Source organism: Dendropsophus ebraccatus, chromosome 5 (assembly GCF_027789765.1).
Source record: "Dendropsophus ebraccatus isolate aDenEbr1 chromosome 5, aDenEbr1.pat, whole genome shotgun sequence".
NCBI classification, from domain to species: Eukaryota; Metazoa; Chordata; class Amphibia; order Anura; family Hylidae; genus Dendropsophus; species Dendropsophus ebraccatus.
In genome coordinates this window covers 154,829,686-154,851,051 of record NC_091458.1, presented here as the reverse complement: position 1 = coordinate 154,851,051, position 21,366 = coordinate 154,829,686, and the positions used below count along the sequence as shown (strand labels likewise).

General features: G+C 42.3%; 1 protein-coding gene across 1 annotated transcript in view; it reads right to left on the bottom strand.

Annotated features, from left to right (window-relative positions):
- Positions 1-12,027, bottom strand: part of RSPO1 (R-spondin 1) — a 104,188-nt gene extending 92,161 nt beyond the window's left edge. Inside the window, exon 1 of the mRNA XM_069972664.1 lies at positions 11,602-12,027. The gene's annotated coding sequence lies outside the window, so the exon portion shown is untranslated. The remainder of the gene's footprint in view (positions 1-11,601) is intronic.
- Positions 12,028-21,366: the final 9,339 nt, after the last annotated feature.

Sequence of the window (21,366 nt, the reverse complement as noted above, 5' to 3'; positions counted from 1 at the left end):
CAGCAGAGAGCACTGTGTCATACAGAGAGAGGTGGCAGCAGAGAGCACTGTGTCATACAGACAGAGGTGGCAGCAGAGAGCACTGTGTCATACTGGACAGAGGTGGCAGCAGAGAGCACTGTGTCATACAGACAGAGGTGGCAGCAGAGAGCACTGTGTCATACGGACAGAGGTGGCAGCAGAGAGCACTGTGTCATACAGAGAGAGGTGGCAGCAGAGAGCACTGTGTCATACAGAGAGAGGTGGCAGCAGAGAGCACTGTGTCATACAGACAGAGGTGGCAGCAGAGAGCACTGTGTCATACAGACAGAGGTGGCAGCAGAGAGCACTGTGTCATACGGACAGAGGTGGCAGCAGAGAGCACTGTGTCATACAGAGAGAGGTGGCAGCAGAGAGCACTGTGTCATACAGACAGAGGTGGCAGCAGAGAGCACTGTGTCATACTGGACAGAGGTGGCAGCAGAGAGCGCTGTGTCATACTGGACAGAGGTGACAGCAGAGAGCACTGTGTCATACAGGAGACAGAGGTGGCAGCAGAGAGCACTGTGTCATACGGACAGAGGTGGCAGCAGAGAGCACTGTGTCATACAGACAGAGGTGGCAGCAGAGAGCACTGTGTCATACTGGACAGAGGTGACAGCAGAGAGCACTGTGTCATACAGACAGAGGTGGCAGCAGAGAGCACTGTGTCATACAGAGAGAGGTGGCAGCAGAGAGCACTGTGTCATACTGGACAGAGGTGGCAGCAGAGAGCACTGTGTCATACTGGACAGAGGTGGCAGCAGAGAGCACTGTGTCATACAGAGAGAGGTGGCAGCAGAGAGCACTGTGTCATACAGAGAGAGGTGGCAGCAGAGAGCACTGTGTCATACAGACAGATGTGGCAGCAGAGAGCACTGTGTCATACAGACAGATGTGGCAGCAGAGAGCACTGTGTCATACAGACAGAGGTGGCAGCAGAGAGCGCTGTGTCATACAGGAGACAGAGGTGGCAGCAGAGAGCACTGTGTCATACAGACAGATGTGGCAGCAGAGAGCACTGTGTCATACAGACAGAGGTGGCAGCAGAGAGCACTGTGTCATACAGAGAGAGGTGGCAGCAGAGAGCACTGTGTCATACGGACAGAGGTGGCAGCAGAGAGCACTGTGTCATACGGACAGAGGTGGCAGCAGAGAGCACTGTGTCATACAGACAGAGGTGGCAGCAGAGAGCACTGTGTCATACAGAGAGAGGTGGCAGCAGAGAGCACTGTGTCATACAGACAGAGGTGGCAGCAGAGAGCACTGTGTCATACTGGACAGAGGTGGCAGCAGAGAGCACTGTGTCATACAGACAGAGGTGGCAGCAGAGAGCACTGTGTCATACTGGACAGAGGTGGCAGCAGAGAGCACTGTGTCATACTGGACAGAGGTGGCAGCAGAGAGCACTGTGTCATACTGGACAGAGGTGGCAGCAGAGAGCACTGTGTCATACAGACAGAGGTGGCAGCAGAGAGCACTGTGTCATACTGGACAGAGGTGGCAGCAGAGAGCACTGTGTCATACTGGACAGAGGTGGCAGCAGAGAGCACTGTGTCATACTGGACAGAGGTGGCAGCAGAGAGCACTGTGTCATACTGGACAGAGGTGGCAGCAGAGAGCGCTGTGTCATACGGACAGAGGTGGCAGCAGAGAGCACTGTGTCATACTGGACAGAGGTGGCAGCAGAGAGCACTGTGTCATACTGGACAGAGGTGGCAGCAGAGAGCACTGTGTCATACAGACAGAGGTGACAGCAGAGAGCACTGTGTCATACAGACAGAGGTGGCAGCAGAGAGCACTGTGTCATACTGGACAGAGGTGGCAGCAGAGAGCACTGTGTCATACAGACAGAGGTGGCAGCAGAGAGCACTGTGTCATACTGGACAGAGGTGGCAGCAGAGAGCACTGTGTCAGACTGGAAAGAATACACCACTTCCTGCAGGACATACAGCAGCTGATAAGTACTGGAAGACTTGAGATTTTCAAATAGAAATAAGTTACAAATCTATCTAGCTTTCTGACACCAGTTGGTTTCAAATAGGAGCAGAAGGCAAATTTATTAGGTAAAGGAAATGCAATAACTCATTTCCTCGGCAGAACCCACGCATATTATATATTGTTATCATAGGAGAAATAGCAGACCAGCACTAATTAACTACATACAATGGCTCACCGGGGCCAGTTATGCGGCATGTAGCGGGGTGCTCACCTAAGCCGTGACTAATCTTTCGGGTTTCCCATCCTCTGTGACGTCATTCGGATGCACCTAGGATGGACGTTGATTTTATTTTCGGCCGTCATTGTTTGATAAGCAATTATGGGTGGTATCATTTGTTATGTCGAACCAGATGAACAGTAAACACTTGAGATACTAAACAGTTATGACATCTGCTTTCCTAATCACAACATAATTCCTAACTATATTTACATGTCCTCCCGTCATCCGCGCCGCTATATAAAGTCCAATTATAATAAACACAGGCCGCTCCTGGTCTCCCTTCATTTTACTGTTTAGCAATCAGAGAAGAACGGACAGGATCCTGTATATAAAGCGCACACTGCGGATGGGCAGAGGATTTATAGGCTAGTCATAGGATTAAAGGGGTACTCCAGCCAAAATATTTTCCTTTGAAATCAACAGCTGTCAGAATGTTAAATAGATTTGTAATTTACTTCTATTTAACCCTTAGAAGACCCGACCGATTTTCATTTTTGCGCTTTCGTTTTTTCCTCCTCGTGTATATAGGACCATAGCCAGTGCATTCTTCCACCTAAAGACCTGGATGGGCCCTTATTTTTTGTGCCACTATTTGTACTTTGCAATGGCAGACATAATTTTTGCATAGAATATGCTGTGAAACCAGAGAAAAATTATATGTGTGGTGAAATTTTATTTGGGGAGGTTTCGTGTTTACGCCGTTTGCCCTAGGGTAAAACTAACATATTTTATATGTTCCTCAACTCAGTACGATAAGAACGATATGTAACTTGTGTAACTTTTATTTTATTTGATGGCTTTTAAAACTTTAAAACCTTTTTTGAAAAAAAAAAAGTTCCTTAAAATCGCTCCATTCCCAGGCTTATAGCACTTTTATCCTTTGGTCTATGGGGCTGATTGAGGTGTCATTTTTTGTGCCATGATGTGTACTTTCTATCGGTACCTTGTTTACATATATGTGACTTTTTGATCGCTTTTTATCACAATTTTTCTAGACTTGATGCAACCAAAAATGTGCAACTTTGCACTTTGGAATTTTTTTTGCGCTAATGCCGATTACTGTGTGACATCAGGAGTATGATAATTTAATATTTCAGGTAAATACGCACGCGGCAATACCAAACATTTATTTTTTTATTTATAAAATGGGGAAAGAGGGTGATTCAGATTCTTTTTACACACTAACTAGAAGTCCCACTGTGGTTAGGGTTATTCCCCCCTGGGGTTAGGGTTATTCCCCCTGGGTTTAGGGTTATTCCCCCTGGGAATAGGGTTATTCCCCCTGGGGTTAGGGTTATTCCCCCTGGGAAGAGGGTTATCCCCCCTGGGGTTAGGGTTATTCACCCCCTGGGGTTAGGCTTATTCCCCCTGGGGTTAGGGTTATTCCCCCTGGGGGACTTCTAGTATAAGTACACTGATCTTCCATTGAGATCTATGCAGTATAGATATACTGCATAGATCAATGAGATCGGAGTTCTATTGCTCTGGCTTGCTGCAGCCGAGAGCAATAGATTACCGAGCCAGGATCAGCGCCATTTCGACACAGACCCCCAGCTGGATAGGGAGCAGGGACTGCTTCTCCGCTATCACTCCGGCCGGAATTCCCTCAGCCTGCAGCACAACTTAAGTTCCGCAGAAATCACGGCCATTGTAACAACGGCCATGATTTCTGCGGAACTAACGTAGTGTGAACATAGCCTCAGTATGTAAGTTTTGCTTATAATTTCACTTTTGCAAAGTTGCGCTTTTATTATTATTTTTTTTACAAAGCGTGCAAATGTGTGGTCAACCATGCCTTTGTACACTGGGGACAATTGCTATAGTGTATGCCATGGGGAGGGAGCAGATTCTTGCCTTCTCCCTGGTATACGCCTGCCATATCCCCTGCGCACTTGATGGGCGGGCGGGGGGGGGGAATGATTTGCGGTTAAGTGGGGAGGGGGCATGGGGGCACATATGATGTCTGCTCAGTCAGTGGACCCCACATTACGGACACTGACTGGCTGAGCGGACCTCACACGTCTCCAGCACTAGAGCAGGGGGAGGTAAGAGCATTTTATTTCTTTTATCCTCCCCCCCTCCTAGTGAATATGTAAATTAGCATTGTTTTGGTCCAGCCTGCCCCTGGCGCACTGATGTGACGTCACTGAATATTTATGAGGAGAGGCAGACACATGGGGCAGATCCGTGCTCTTTGGGGCAAGGGACTTGCTGACAGCAACCTAGGGGCTCATGGCTGAGTACATCTCCCTAATACAGAGCCTCCAGCCTCCTTGTACTGCTGTATCGGTTCTATTAGATTCTAAGGATAAAGTAATTTTTTCAAAGAAACAACGCTCCTACAATGTGGACTGTCACGTTTTTCTAGTCCCAGGCGACCCCTTTAAAGTCTGTCGAAATAAAAAATTTGTCATCAGGCGGGGAGGGGGGGAGGGACATAATAAACAATCCTTACTTGCCTCTCCCTGTGACGCGTCGGGACCCCCGCCGAAAGGCATTTTCTACCGAGTTACGATTTTGTCGAAACTCTGGGTAAAATACCCGACCCAGCTGATCAGCCAATCAGTTACTGCAGTGGTGTCCCATAACAGTCACTGACTGGCTGAGTGGGCTGTCTGTCAAATGGGTTGTTACAGCCATCCGGCCGCACGAAAAATGGACGTGTCAATTTTCTGCGTCCGCTATTCAGTGAACAGCGGCTGCAAAAGACGTGTCAGTTCACACAATGGAGCGTGCGGCTTCGGCTGCATGCTCCATTGTGTTCAGAGGGGAAGATCATGCGGCCGATACTACAGTACTGGCTAGGATGATCTTCTCTGACACCAGCCATTGTGTGACCTGGCCGGGTCACAGAACGGCCGCTGTCTTACACCATGTGAACATGGCCTAAAACTGCATCCTTGCTTAATAATTATATAGGTTTTAGACAGCTATAAATTGCCTACTATTCCACTGATAGATGCCTCTCTGACGGGATGTTGTGAACATGGTCTAAGACTGCATCCTGATGGGATGTTGGAGTCCACAGTCTAGTTGGTTTTATTTTGTACAATGTCCAAATTCCCCCCCAAAAAGCATTAAAAACGCACAGTTTCCCAGTAATAATCCTTTGTAGCTGGTTACTTAGTCACATATAGTTATAGGATAAAACTTCCCTTGCTGTAATATGAAAATGTCATGTTGTGACTCCCGGTTCGGGTTGTGGTGACCATATGTTACAACACATAAGCCGTTCTGAACAGTGCGTAATCACTGAGCGCTATCCTTAATTTGTATTGGAGAAAGAGTTCAATTACAAACTACTTACGACTATAAACAGCCGTCTCTGACTACATCTGTGTCCTAAGGCCACATTCAGACAGCCATGATACAGATTCCTTCCTGTGCCTGTATTACAGATGCCTGGACCTCCTGCTGTTCACCAGAACCAGTGTGACGGGGCCCATACATTTCCAATAACTTTAAGCAGAACAACTGTTCGGCCAGCAGTTTTCTCTTCCAGCTTCCCCATACACAGATACGTTCGCTTATGTGTTCCCTATGGTGAGAGGAGGAGTAAACCGCAGTCACACAGCTGTAGCATGGCTTGTTACTCCCAGAACAATAGGGTCTGACATTTCAAATCTATCGTACCCGACCCTTCTTTCCAACATATCAACTGTCAGTGGAGAGTCGGGAGACCCCTATATACTTAAAGCTGTCAGTCTAAAGAACATAGGAGGACATTTATCAAACCTATAGCCGGGTGTACACCAGGAAGAAGGCACAGATCCGCCCCTTTTCCCTGGCGTTTGCCTGCCATATCCCCCGCTTGCAAGCCGGATCCCCCCATATCCCCCGCTTGCAGGCCATATCCCCTTCTATCCCCCGCTCGCAGGCCATATCTCCTTGTATCCCCTGCTCGCAGGCCATATCCTCTTCTATCCCCCGCTCGCAGGCCATATCTCCTTGTATCCCCCGCTCGCAGGTCATATCCCCTCATATCCCCCGCTCGCAGGCCATATCCCCTCGTATCCCCCGCTTGCAGGCCATATCCCCTCGAATCCCCCCCTCGCAGGCCATATCCTCTCGTATACCCCGCTTGAAGGCCGTATCCCTCCGTATCCCCCGCTCACAGGCCGTATTCCCTCATATCCCCCGCTCGCAGGCCAAATCCCCTCATATTCCCCACTTGCAGGCCGTATTCCCCGCTAGCAGGCCATATCCCTCTGTATCCCCCACTTGCACGCCGTATTCCCCGCTAGCAGGCCATATTCCCCGCTAGCAGGCCATATCCCTTGCTCGCAGGCCATATCCCTCCGTATTCCCCACTTGCAGGCCGTATTCCCCGCTAGTAGGCCATATCCCCCCATATCCCCCTTCTCGCAGGCATAAACTACGATTCAAATCTAAACCTGCTAGAAGTGTGCACCTCCTAGTGAATTCAACCAGGGAAAAGGGGGTGGGTCTAATTTAAGAGTGTATGGTCACCTTCAGAGGGGTTTATTGTGCTCTAACTGCTGCGCTCTACCGCGGGAAGTCCCAGTGTTGTGTTCATAATACTGGAGTGAAAAAAAAAGCATCCTTATTATGGCTGTCCCAAACAGTCTATGGCCAAGTTCACACACTGTAAAATAGCACACCGTCTCTCACAGAGCGCTGGCTGAGACAGTGTCTCCGTCCCAGCGGGGGGATGGGGGGGTCATTATCCCAGCGAGCAGAAGTGCTGCTTGTTGAAGCCGCACACTGTCTCTGGTGGAAGTAGGCGGAGCCAGCCGGCAATATCCCCCAGGACAGCTCCCCAGCCGCCTCCCCCCAACAAAGACAGCTCATTGCTTTTCAAAATGTTGGAAGACCACAAGCAGTTGACATCAAGCATGCTGGTTGACCGTGGTCGTTTAACATGATCAATTACACCAAGCGATTATCGGCCAGAACGGCTGGTTATGTGCCGAGCGCGGCCGATAATCGTTTGGTGTAATGGGGCCTTAAGCGACTTAATGGGTTTGGCTTCAGGGTTTGGCTGCCGAGCTTCTTTACGATCACAACTGGACACACGCTTTATTATCTGTCAGTATTTATAAGCTAAAACTAGGGCTGAGTCCAAAACACAGAAGAGGTGCCAATATTTTTATTATCTTTTTTGGGTGATATTACTGTGTTTCTCCAAAAATAAGACCTATCTTCATTTTGCAGGCGTTATGGAGTAGGCTTGAAATATAAGCTCTAATAGTCCATAGTTACAGTCAGCTGACCAGATCCCTGACACTGGGTGCTGCAGCTGCAGGGGAGGCAGGAGGGGTAAGAAAATGTACAGTAGGAAACATTGGATATGGGAGAGGGGACAAAGGGTATGGGGCCACCTACAGAGGGGGGAGGGAGGTATACAGTATGGGGGAGACCTACAGAGGAGGAAGGAGGTATACAGTATGGGGGAGACCTACAGAGGGGGAGGGAGGTATACAGTATGGGGGGCCACCTACAGAGGGGGAGGGAGGTATACAGTATAGGGGAGACCTACAGAGAAGGAAGGAGGTATATAGTATGGGGGGCCACCTACAGAGGGAGAGGGAGGTATACAGTATGGGAGAGACCTACAGAGGAGGAAGGAGGTATACAGTATGGGGGGCCACCTACAGAGGGGGGGAGGGAGGTATACAGTATGGGGGAGACCTACAGATGGGGGAGGGAGGTATACAGTATGGGGGAGACCTACAGAGGGGGGAGGGAGGTATACAGTATGGGGAGACCACCTACAGAGGGGGAGGGAGGGAGGTATACAGTATGGGGAAACCACCTACAGAGGGGGGAGGGAGGTATACAGTATGGGGGAACAACTACACAGGGGAGGGAGGTATACAGTATGGGGGAACAACTACACAGGGGAGGGCGGTATACAGTATAGTGAAGAACTACAGAGGGGGGAGGTATACAGTATGGGGTGCCTTACTACCGAGTGGGGATATATACAGTTTAGGGGAACAGCTATAGATGGGGGAAGGGAGATACAGTATGGAGGCCTAACTACAGGGCAACTTACAGTATAGGAGCCTAACAACAGTGGAACGTAGAGTATGGCAGCTAACTAGTACATAAAGTGGGGCTAAAGTGTAGGGGCATTCCATGTTACCATGTCAAGTATGCCTTTCGTAGGCCCTGTCTTCTTTTTGGAGAAACAATGTAGAGGTAAAGGCACATCAGTATAGAAGCCGCAATCAGCTTGGTTTAGCGTCTTTATTCTATCTGTTCACAGATGCGTGATGACAAGCTAATGAGTAAGCTGGAGAAGCTAGAATAAGATTAGACCATGTAAGGAGATATCCGATGTCTTCTGCGATCTACAGGGACCATGCCAAAAATGAATGAAAGCAACGCGCAGCCGGCCTAGGACTCGATTCCAGCAAGTTTGCCTGGAGCCTATATAGGATTAACAATTCAACCTGATTCAAGTATTTCGCCCTTTTCTACAACTTTACGCATTTCTTTGTTTTGAACTTTTTGGAAACTGTAAAAAAAAAAAAAAGTTTGATGGTAGGAAAAAAAAAAAAAAATGGACCCGATGACTACGTCATTCAGTTTATGTAATGTCACCTTGGCTTCTACCGCTCAACATCACTAGATAAAGTTACCCAGGACGAGCCGCGAGATCAAATGTGTCTTTCTCCAAAGCTAAACTGTGTTTCTTTATCGGCTCATAGACTATTGTGAAAGAAGGACGATCCAATATAATATTGGGTTATTACCCAGGAAAGATGTAATCGGCTCAGTCATCGGAGCTTTGTCCGTCTCCTGAAAAGCAGAAAATGATACTTTTCACTGTAACACTGCCAGCCCCCCCCCCCATCCCCCCCCCCATGCAGACTCCGAGCGGCAGCTAAAGAGGTATCAGGTGTTAGCAGATTTGTTAGCTCATAAATGAAAGCCTCTAATCAATGGGCGTGCCCGGAGGAGAGAGCACATGGTCCTGGCACAGGGACAAGCCAGGGAAAAAAACGTTACTTGCAGTAGCGTCTCGTAACTGCATAGATCGTAGGTCACTTTTTATATTTTTGGTTGCGATTTTATGTTGTCACCGTCCACTTTACTATCAAAGTTCAGTCTCGGCACTCACCCTAATGCTTCATAATATTTATTGTAGAAAAAAGTTGATCACAAAAATACAATGGCAGCAGGACTTTCGGCGTCAAGCCTTCCTCAACTTTCCACTTTGCTGTCCACTGTCTTGTAAGGACTTGATATATTCGAGATTACCTATACACCTGAACGGATTTTAAAGGGCTTATATATAGTTGACGTTTGGATTTTGGAGACTACAGGTGCAGATTGGACGTGTTTACAGTCACTCTTTTTCACCCATGACGTAACGTAGCACTGTACCCTGGATAATGCTCTGAAATTCAATATATAACATATTACAAACCCTTCTACATCCTTTGCACACTTGGACCCCCTCAACATGGAGTATATGTGCATCAGTTTTCACCCCCATTGTACATTGTCTTAATCTAGAACCCCCTTGTACTGTAATTGCAAGTTTTTATCTAGAACCCCTTTGTATAGGCATCAGTGTTAATCTAGAATAGAGATGAGGGCAACTGGAGCATGCTTGAGTCGGATCATTCGGTATTTGAATACCGGTGGCTGAAGAAGTTGGATGAAGCCCTAGGAAGTCCTGGAAAACATGGATAGAGCCAAAGGCCATAGGCTGTATCCATGTTTTCTAGGACTTACTAGAGGTGCACTCATCTCTAATCTAGAACCCTGCCGTTCTTTACACGCATCAGTCTTTATTCTGAACTCTTGGAATGATATATGCTTCGTTCTTCATCTAGAAATCTCTTGTATTGCAAATGGGTCTAGAACCCTGCAGGACTCTATATGCATTAGCTGTCATCCTGAACCTTCTTGAACGATCTATGCTTTATTCCTCATTTCGAAATACCCTGTACTACCTATGGACCAGACATTTAGAACCCTGCTGTGTTGTATATCTAAGAGTTTATATTTGTAGCATGTATGTCGTAGTCTTCGAGAACTTCCGTGTACTGTATATGTATCACCCTTGTATCTGCTCTATATCCCCTATAACATGTACTCTATAGGTATCCATGTTCTAGAACCCTGTCCATTTCCCTTTTCTTGTACTGTATATTATGAGCCGGTCTTCATGTACGGTCTCCTTCTAACAAGATTATTTATATTCTTGACCATTTGGATAGTTACCTTTATATATTATTTGGTTGCATTTAATAATAATAATAATAATAATAATAATAATAATAATAATAATAATAATAATATTTTTTATTTATATAGCGCCAACAGATTTCGCAGCTCTTTACAATTCTGGTTGCATTTGTTACATATCATATATATATATATATATATATATATATATATATATATATATATATACATATCTTTCGAGCTAGTAAAGTGCTATAGGTAAACTAACACCCATTGCTTACGCATGGCTAAAATGTTACGAAACTCGCACAAGTGCTGCGGTAGATTTTTTTTTCTCCCCCCCCCCCCCCCCAACCACCTAACAAGTAGGGAAGCGCAGTGAGAGAATATAGAAAGGAAAATCTCTCCACGCCCTCTCTCTCTGTTCTCCATTGTGCAGTAACTAACTACGACCTAGATATGTCTGTTTTAAATTAAAAAGGAATTGTAAATTTGACCTTGCAGAAGCTACTTTTTCTGAACCCATGCACATATTACCGAGCAGACCTCACGCTCTCTCCCCCACGATCCAACTCATGCAAAAAGAACAGCCCCCCCCCAAAAAAAAAAAAAAAAACCCACACTTTTATCTTAATGACGCCAGCGAACGATAGCGTCCAAATCTGATAAGTGAAGGATCTCCTTGGCACCGAGCCGGCTAAACAATGCAGAGAGCAACAACAAAATAGTTTCCAAAAAATTCTACTACATCCTTGTCAAATATATATATATACTGTATATAGTGAATTGGTTTGCGTTATCTGCGGTTTTATAAACCTCAGTCTGCACCATCAAAGAGTTAAATCACAAAGTCAGCTCCTCTACATCTGTAAGCAACACGGAATTCTACACGTTGGTTAAAAAAAAAAAAAAAAAAAAAAGTGTCTGTCAGTAATCTAATGCCTTCTGACAATTAAAGATGTCTGTTTCTCCAGCTAAGCTAAACTGTTTGCTTTTTGCCATCAGGATATAATATATCACTGTACATATACATTACACATATACAAACAGAAGTATACAAATGATTTTCTTCTCCGTTCCTAACCGGGAATTCAGTTTTTTTTTTGTCTTTTAGTGCTCAAAGAAAAAAAAAAAAAAACATTCGAATTTACATTTACAGGATCAATACAGAAATCAACACAAAAAAAAACCCTTACCTTAGCAGTCCAGATTCCACTTGATGGAGTGAAAAGATATGTTTCTAGAAGCAATCCTTTCTTTCCAGAAAATTTCCCCAAAATACAAAGAAAATATAATAAAAAAAAAAAAAAAAAAAAGTCTCCGGAAATGTAGATTTGATTTTTTTTTTTTTTTCCTTTTTAATTTGATGGAGAATTCACTTCAAGGTGAGCTCTGGTAAGAAGGCTAGTGATAACTCCAGAGAGGATAGAGAGAGAGGGCTCTGCCTGTGTCTGTATTGTAGTCCATCAGCAAAACCAAGTGTTCAGGCACTGAGAAGCCCCGGCGTGTTTGCAGCTCTGGCTCCATCCACTTTCATGCAGTCGACTGACTCTCACTTTCCCTCTCACTTTTTTAAATGACCAAAGCATTCAGTTTTTCCTCCTAACTTAAGCCAGATATCTGTTGCATGCAAGTGCTACCTCCTCTAGGGATTGACAGAGAATTTTAACTCTTTGCTTCTCGGTTCTACATCCAGAAGCAACGAGGTAAAAAAGAGTAAAGGGGGCCGGTAGTCTGGGGCGGACTCTATTAGAATTCTTCATTTTTATAGTTTTTTTTTTTAGCTTTTGCATTTTTATTATGAACCTTGATTTGGTCCATGGCAGAAGCAGCTATTTTTTTTTATTTTTTTTTAATTAAAGAACTCCAGCCACAACCCAAGGGCCCTATTCCACTGGACGATTATCGTTCAGATTATCGTTGGAATCTAAACGATAATTGTTCGGTTGAATAGCAGTTAACGATTAACGACCGAACGAGAAATCGTCGATCGTTTAAGAAGACCTGGACCTATTTTTATCGTTCGCAAATCGTTCGCATTAAATAAGACGACGTTCGGTCGTTCGCAGTAGACAAGACGACCACAAGAACGATCATAAGTAACCATTATCGTTCCATGTAAATGGGTGAACGATTTCAGGTCTCTCATATTAGCGCTCGTTTGTATAGTTTATCGTTAACGATTATGCGAACGATAATCGTCCCGTGGAATAGGGTGTATTTGTGCACATTTGACTGTTTCCACCCGCACCCCAGCTGGCTTCAGGACATGTCTCTCTATAGGTAGCAGGGGGTCGAAGAGCTTTATGAATAACAATGCATCCCCCACCCCTTGGTGTCTAGAAAAGAAAGGTGCTAGTATGGAGGGGGGTATCTTTTAGCAGTATCCAGAACAAAAAGTGCCCTTAGTGGGGTTGTTAGACACTTAGGGATATATTGTAACTCTTGATTTTATATTGCTTAAAGGGAACCTGTCACCAAGACAATGCTATCTAATCTATCACTATCATGTTATAGAGCAGGAAGAGCTGAGCAGATTGATATATATCTTTATGGGAAAAGATTCGGTATAACTTGTTTGAAATCCCTGATTATTCTGTGATAAGGAGTCCAGTGGGCGGGGTCACTAAATGGACTTGGATTTCAATCAATAAATTACAAGTTATAGTGAATCTTTTCCCATAAAGATAAATATCAATCCGCTCAGCTCCTTCTGCTCTATAACATGATGGTGATAGCTTAGGTAGCATTTTCATGGTGACAGGTTCCCTTTAAATATAGTTATCACAAAAGAAACTATAGAGAATTGAGCGGTCTAATTCTGTATTGAGGTAAAGACGTGAGTAGTCCGAGACAGACTGGTTTTTATAGAGGTCCTGCTACACAACTCCATTATAGAGGCTGCCAAACATGACTATCCTACAACATTTCCTGCAGGACATACAGCAGCTAATAAGTATGGGAAGACTTGAGATTTTTTAATAGAAGTAAATTACAAATCTATAGAACTTTCTGATATCAGTTGATTTGAAAGAAAAAGATTCATGCCTTTTCTAGAAGAAAGTGGCCATGTTTTTCTAAGCCTGGATAACCCCTTTAATACTCATCCACATTCATGAATGTATGAACTTAAGAGTCTGACTGCTGGGAACCCCACCCCCTTGTCATCTGTCATTCTGTATTATAGATGATGATGCAATATAGTAACTTTATGAACCTGTTTCTGACATAGCAGACAAGAGCTCTGCCTCAGCACCATGACATCACTCAGAGAGGAGAGCTGCTTCTGTGTATCATATCGCTCGATGTGGAGAATGAAAGCCTTCCCAGCAACCACATGCAAGTCATTGTTCTCATTCACATTACCATGTCCTGTCTGGCAGGGTGTAAACACTCTAGTCAATGAGCAATGTATACAAACAGATTGCACTCTGGGATTTTAGGCTGTGTTCACACATTGCAGTTGTAAAGACGCTGCAGTCTCCAACGTGTGACAATAGCCTTCCGAAAATATATTCCTATAATTGGAGTGTACTCATCATGGATAACAAAAATGTATTGGCTTTAAAGGGGTTATCCAACGAAATATAGATTTGTAATTTACTTCTATTTAAAAATCTCAAGTTTTCCCATACTTATCAGCTGCTGTACGTCCTGCAGGAAGTGGTGTATTCTCTCCAGTCTGACACAGTGCTCTCTGCTGCCACCTCTGTCCATGTCAGGAACTGTCCAGAGCAGGAGAGGTTTTCCATGAGGATTTGCTACTACTGCTCTGGACAGTTCCTGACATGGACAGAGGTGGCAGCAGAGAGCACTGTGTCAGACTGGAGAGAATACATCACTTCCTGCAGGACATACAGCAGCTGATAAGTACTGGACAACTTGAGATTTTTTTTTTATGGAAGTAAATTGCAAATCAGTATATTATTCTGACACCAGTCGATTTAAACATTTTTTTTTTTAACTAGAAAACCCCTTTAAAGAATGAAAACATACAGATAGGTAAACCTGGATGTTAGATTTTGAGGCCCAATCAACTAAATAAAAGAATTATTATAAGTCATCCAAATGGATTTGTTATTTTCTGACTAAGCTCATCCATTAATATATGTCATTGATCACTTGCATTGCCTGCACACTTAGGCTATGTTCACACTTCGTAAGAGACCGGCCGTTCCATAACCCAACTGGGTCACGGAACGGCCGGTCTCTGGAAAGATCATCAAAAATCTCCAGTCTTCTAGTACTTATCAGCTGCTGTATGTCCTGCAGGAAGTGGTGTATTCTTTCCAGTGTAACACAGTGCTCTCTGCTGCCACCTCTGTCCGTGTCAGGAACTGTCCAAAGCAGCAGCAAATCCCCATAGAAAACCTCTTCTGCTCTCCAGACTGGAAAGAAAACACCACTTCCTGCAGGACATAAAGCAGCTGATAAGTACTGGAAAACTTGATATTTTTTTTTTTTTTAAATAAAAGTAAATTACCAATCTGTAAAGATTTTTTTTTTATTTTATTTTGTGAACTACCCCTTTAATGCTGTGTCATTCATATAGTGAAGCTGAAGGGATGTCACAGCTCTGGACTAATCCCATTCCTTTCCCACATTACACCTACATTCTGAAATTGTGCGCAGTAAAAATAAGTTTCTATTTCTCCCAATAAACACATGATAATTGGAGTTAGCACGTTCCGAAGCCGCCGTCATTAACACCCTGACACAATGCCTGGAGGCCACGGAGAAATGACACTGCGGCAGCAGATTGCGGTGAGAAGAGCAGATCCCACCAACGTGTCAGAAGAGGTGAGAGAGGTATAAATTGCTCAGGGATGGAGCCTCCTCTCCGCTTCACCTCGCCTTTTCTTTTGGACAATATTCCCAGTTGTGATTTGGAAGCGCAGAATGATAGAACAGCGGAAGCTTCCAGGAAAGTCTCTCACCGATCACACAGCAAAATCCCTCAAAAAAAGATCCTATTAAAAATGCAAAGCGAGAGGTCTGCGCTTAAAGGATTTCACTGTAATGGTATGCAATCAATACTAAGGACACAGACTGCACAGCACAAGATAGATAGATAGATAGATAGATAGATAGATAGATAGATAGATAGATAGATAGGAGATAGATAGATAGGAGATAGATAGATAGATAGATAGATAGATAGATAGATAGATAGATAGGAGATAGATAGATGGGAGATAGATAGATAGATAGATAATAATAGATAGATAGATAGTAGATAGATAGATAGATAAATAATGATAGATAAATAGATAGATAGATAGATAGATAGATGATAGATAGATAGATAGATAGATAGATAGATAGATAGATAGATAGATATATAGATAGGAGATAGATAGATGATAGATAGATAGGAGATAGATAGATAGATAGATAGATAGATAGATGATAGATAGATAGATAGATGATAGATAGATAGATAGATAGATAGATAGATAGAAAGGAGATAGATAGATAGATAGATGATAGATTGATAGATAGATAGATAGATAGATAGATAGATAGATAGATAGATAGATAGATAGATAGATAATGATAGATAGGAGATAGATAGATAGATAGATAGATAGATGATAGATAGATAGATAGATAATGATAGATAAATAGATAGATAGATAGATAGATAGATAGATAGATAGATAGATAGATGATAGATAGATAGATAGATAGATAATGATAGATAAATAGATAGATAGATAGATAGATAGATGATAGATAGATAGATAGATAGATAGGAGATAGATAGATAGATAGATAATGATAGATAAATAGATAGATAGATAGATAGATAGATGATAGATAGATAGATAGATAGCAGATAGATAGATAGATAGATAGATAGATAGATAATGATAGATAAATAGATAGATAGATAGATAGATAGATAGATAGATAGATAGATAGATAGATAGGAGATAGATAGATAGATAGATAGATAATGATAGATAAATAGATAGATAGATAGATAGATAGATAGATAGATAGATAGATAGATAAATAGATAGATGATATATAGATAGATAATGATAGATAAATAGATAGATAGATGATAGATAGATAGATAATGATAGATAAATAGATAGATAGATAGATAGAAGATAGATAGATAGATAGATAGATAGATAGATGATAGATAGATAGATAGATAGATAGATAGATGATAGATAGATAGATAGATAGATAGATAATATATAGATAGATAGATAGATAGATAGATAGATCCCGGTCCCGCGTGCACAGCCATGGCCTGCACGGCCATCCCTAATGATATGCTCTATCAAGCACCTTGTGGCGCTCAGATTACTGCAAGATGTAGTAGAACTCTGGTGGTATGCCGTCAATTGACAACATACCGCCGGAGTTCTAATGTGTCTTGCAGTAAAGTATTGCATTTTATTGTCCTACTTTTCAGTTACACTTTCCTTAACCACTTCTGCTAATCAGGGAGCACCTGGTTAAATTCTCGGGTCTCAGATTGAGCTCGATAGGGTTTGTTACTTGAGTTGAGCACCCGAACATTGAAAAAAATCTCAACTCAAGTAACAAGCGTTTTATTGTGTTCGCTTGGGTAGTAACAGCATGATGGAGGAGCATTTCTACTATTTGCCTAGAGCACCAAAATATCTATATATCTATATATTTATCAATCTTTGCACAAAGAAAAAGGCCGGGTCCACACTGTGTTTTTGCAATCCGTTTTGCAATCCTAACATAAATGGCAGATTTACTTTACCAGTGCCTTGCAAAAGTATTTGGCCCCCTTGAACTTTTCAACCTTTTCCCATATTTCAGGCTTCAAAAATAAAGATATATATTTTTTTTTTATAAAAAATCAACAATTGGGACAAAGCCGTAAAATGGAATGAAATTTATTGAATATTTTAAAGTTATTTAACAAATAAAAAACTTAAAAGTGGGGCGTGCAATATTATTCGCCCCTTTAGTTTGAGTGAAGCAAACTCCCTCCAGAAGGTCAGTGAGGATCTCTGTGACTAATGACGATAAATAGAATCCACTCGTATGGGTGTACCTGCTCTGTAATAGTCACGGGGTTCTCATTAAAGGAGAAGTCCAGCAAATTTTTTTTATCACAGTATTATATTATATTGCCCTTCAAAAAATATACAAATCACCAATATACACTTATTACGGGAAATGCTTCTAAATTGCTTTTTTCTCTGAACTTACTACTGCATCAAGGCTTCACTTCCTGGATAAAATGGTGATGTCACTTCCTGGATAACATGGTGATGTCACTTCCTAGATAACATGGTGATGCCACTTCCGGGATAACATAGTGATGTCACTTCCTGGATAACATGGTGATGTCACTTCCTGGATAACATGGTGATGTCACTTCCGGGATAACATGGGGATGTCATTTCCTGGATAACATGGTGATGTCACTTCCCGGATAACATGGTGATGCCACTTCCGGGATAACATGGTGATGTCACTTCCTGGATAACATGGTGATGTCACGACTCGACTCCCAGAGCTGTGCCTGAAGCCTGAAATGTGGCAAAAGGAGGAAAAGTTCAAGGGGGCCAAATAATTTTGCAAAGCACTGGTAAAGTAAATCTGTTCCAAACCACTAAGATTCTTAGGTATTAGAGCAAGGAGAGACGTTGCGAAGGCAGACACCTTTCATGTACCCATCTGTGCTTCCAGAACATAGAAAAGTTCCTTCTCTGGCCAAAGTGTCAAAGAGGCTTTCCTAAGCCCCCTCGCTTTCGCTCCGATCTCTGTCCCTGCCTGATTAACAGTCAATATGGAAGCACAGATGGGTATATGAAAGGTACCATGTGTCGCCTTGCTCTAACAGCTATCTAACAGTGTCACCAGTTTGGAACATCAATTGCAGCTGACAGATTCACTTTAATAAATTCCTTCTTTTTAGATCTACCAAATTAGAAAAATCTGGCCACACAAATAAAAGTTTGATTTTCATTGGGTATCTAACGGAGATGCCCATTTTGGTTACCTTTGCCGTCTTGTCATTGTGTTTGTCCTATTTTTATTGGCTGAGATGGAGATGGTTTGTTTGGTGTGACTGTTTCTACCAGTTTTTTTTTTTTTTTTTTTAACTTTTTAAAAAGTTGCAATATAGTTGCAGTTTCTAATGCTAAGTTTACGATCGCATTTCAGCAATAATTTTTCTGTGTAAACGCAGCGAACGATCAAGCGACAAGCGAGGAATCGTTCATCTTGGTCTTTCAACATGTTCTCAAATTGTCGTTCGTCGTTCGCAAAAAATTTGCAGATCGCTTCGTGTAAACAGTCTTTCAAAGATTCATCCTTTGTGAGATGGGCTTAAGCGTTCTTAAAAACGATCGCAATAACGATTTTTCAGACGAATTTTCTAACAATTTTTCAAACGATTTATTCGTCTAAACGCTGATCGTTATAAAAACCTAATTGTTGCTTAAAAAAAGTTAAACAATCGATTGGGCGAATTATCGCTTCGTGTAAACGCAGCATTAGTCTGTCCGATGTGTGATTCTAGTTTTTTTATGTTGCATTAATCACTGGCCACCTGGTTCAAGTCTTTTGTGTTCTCCCGTTGTTACCAGCCCCCCTACCGCCCATAGCCTGGGGTCTTGTCTGCATCTGACACTCATCTCCTCGCTGTCAGATGTAGCCTGTACAGATAAAAACTACAGCCTATGTTCACACAACGTCAAAAATAGAGAAATTTGCTATTTAAAATAACGTCCGTTATTGCCACAATTTAACTTACTACAATGCACTGAAGTTAATGGAAAGACGGACGTCCAATGTGCACAATGTATTGAATAATGGACGTTATCGCCGCAGATGTCAAAAAAATGAGTTTAACAATTATTTTGGGACGTCTTTTGGAAACAGCGGACGTTTTTTATTAGTTGTTCACACACAGTTTTTCTTTTGTCACTATTCTTTCTCTATTTTTCTATTAAATTCAATGGACTTTTCGATTAAGCCGCATCCAAAGGCCAATTAGCAACCAAACTAAAATAATGTACAAACACCCGTCATTGCACTAAAGGGAGGTCAGACAGCTAAATGACGTCCGTTCTTTTAGACTCAAAATAACGGATGTCATTTTTAACGGAACTTAAAAAATGTTGTGTGAACATAGCCTAAGGATGATATTAACAACAGATGACGCAAATGTTTGCCATCCACGTCCGTCACTTGGATGGATAGATTTACATCTCTATGAAGCACGTTCAGGAGCTGACTTGATTAATAAAAATTAATCACAATTGGGCAATTTTGATCATCATAATTATTTGCAAATAAAAATTTTTTTCTGTTTAAAATTAGTAAAATGTTATAAAACCTAATTGGCCTTTGGTTGTGGATTAATTGAAAAGTCCATTGAATTTAATAGCAAAAACGGAGAAAGAACGATGACAAAAGCAAAACTGCGTGTGAACTAGTAATAAAAAATGTCCGCTGTTTGCAAAAGACGTCCGAAAATAATGATCATGTTCATTATTTTGACGTCCGCGGCAAAAACGTCCGTTATTCAATACACTGTGTGCATTGGGCATCTGTCTTCCCATTGACTTCCATGCATTGCCATTGCAGTCAGTTAAATCACGGCAAAAACTGTCATTTTTTTTAAATATGAAAATTGGCCGCCTTTTCAATATTTTTGGATAGCCTTTAGGTGATTCTGTTCTGAACAGTGTATTGTAAAAGAGTTGTGGGTAATGGTGCGTTTACACAGAACGATTATCGTTTGAATTTTCGCGATAACGATCGCATTTGAGCGATAATCGGCTCGTGTAAACACGGCAAATGATCAAGCGACGAGCGAAAAATCGTGATCATTGTGATCTTTCAACGTGTTCTCAAATCGCCATTGGTTGTTCGCTAAAAATTCGCAGATCGCTTCGTGCAAACAGTCTTTCAAATATTCACCCTATGTGTGAGATGGGCTTAAGCGATCGCAAAAAATGCGCAATAACGATTTTTCTAACAAATTTTCGATCAATTTTTTAAACGCTTTATTCGTCTAAACGCTGATCGTTATAAAAACCAAATTGTTGCTTCAAAATCGTCAAACGATCAATGGGGCGAATTACCGCTTCGTGTAAACGGACTATTAGTGGACTCCTAAAATGTGTCAAGTTTATTAATGGGAGGGCAATTTTTGAAAAAAAAAAAAAAAAAAAAAGAAACTTTGGTGTAAAATACGTCAGCTAAGAGCAAAACTAAAAAGCATGTGTCCACCCAAATGTATTACAAATTCCTAAAATTTTTTTCACTAAACTTTTTTGTTGCATTCAATGGGAACTTTCAATACATTGTTGAAAAATTGTATAGATTGTATTAAAATTGAGGACGTCATGATTAGTAAACGTGGGGCACTACCCAACAAAGAAATAAATAAAGATGAGCTGCTCCATTCCATGCTTGAGTTCTGCTTTTTAGACTTTGTCTGTCTATAGTCCTTGATAGAAAAATCTTGGCTTTGCAAACACATCTCCGCCGAAGAAAAAGCAAAAAAAAAAAAAAAAAAAAGCAAAACCACAAATGTTCACACATTAGCAGTGTGTCAACCGATTGTATACTTCAGTCGGAAATACTTTTACAGCAGTTGTAGCTACAAGAATGTGCAGACGAAACCATAATCGTAAATACGTTGTCGTGTGATACTTTGCTGAATCAGAAAACCAGCAGCGGTCCTGGAATAGTCATAAAGGCGTAGGGAAGAGATTTGCTGGGAAGGGGTTCAGCAAGGGCTTAACTAATAGGCTGGAAGGCATAACATATGGGACTCAGCAGCCACCTTCACGTGGGCCCATTAGTGATCACAGGTTATACAAACATACACATGAAGTTCTAATCCCCCGCTAAGTTTATCATTATTGACACAACCTTCATCATCACATCCAGTAGTTAGACATGCAACATGATACCATGGGAAATCTTAGATTTTATGGGAC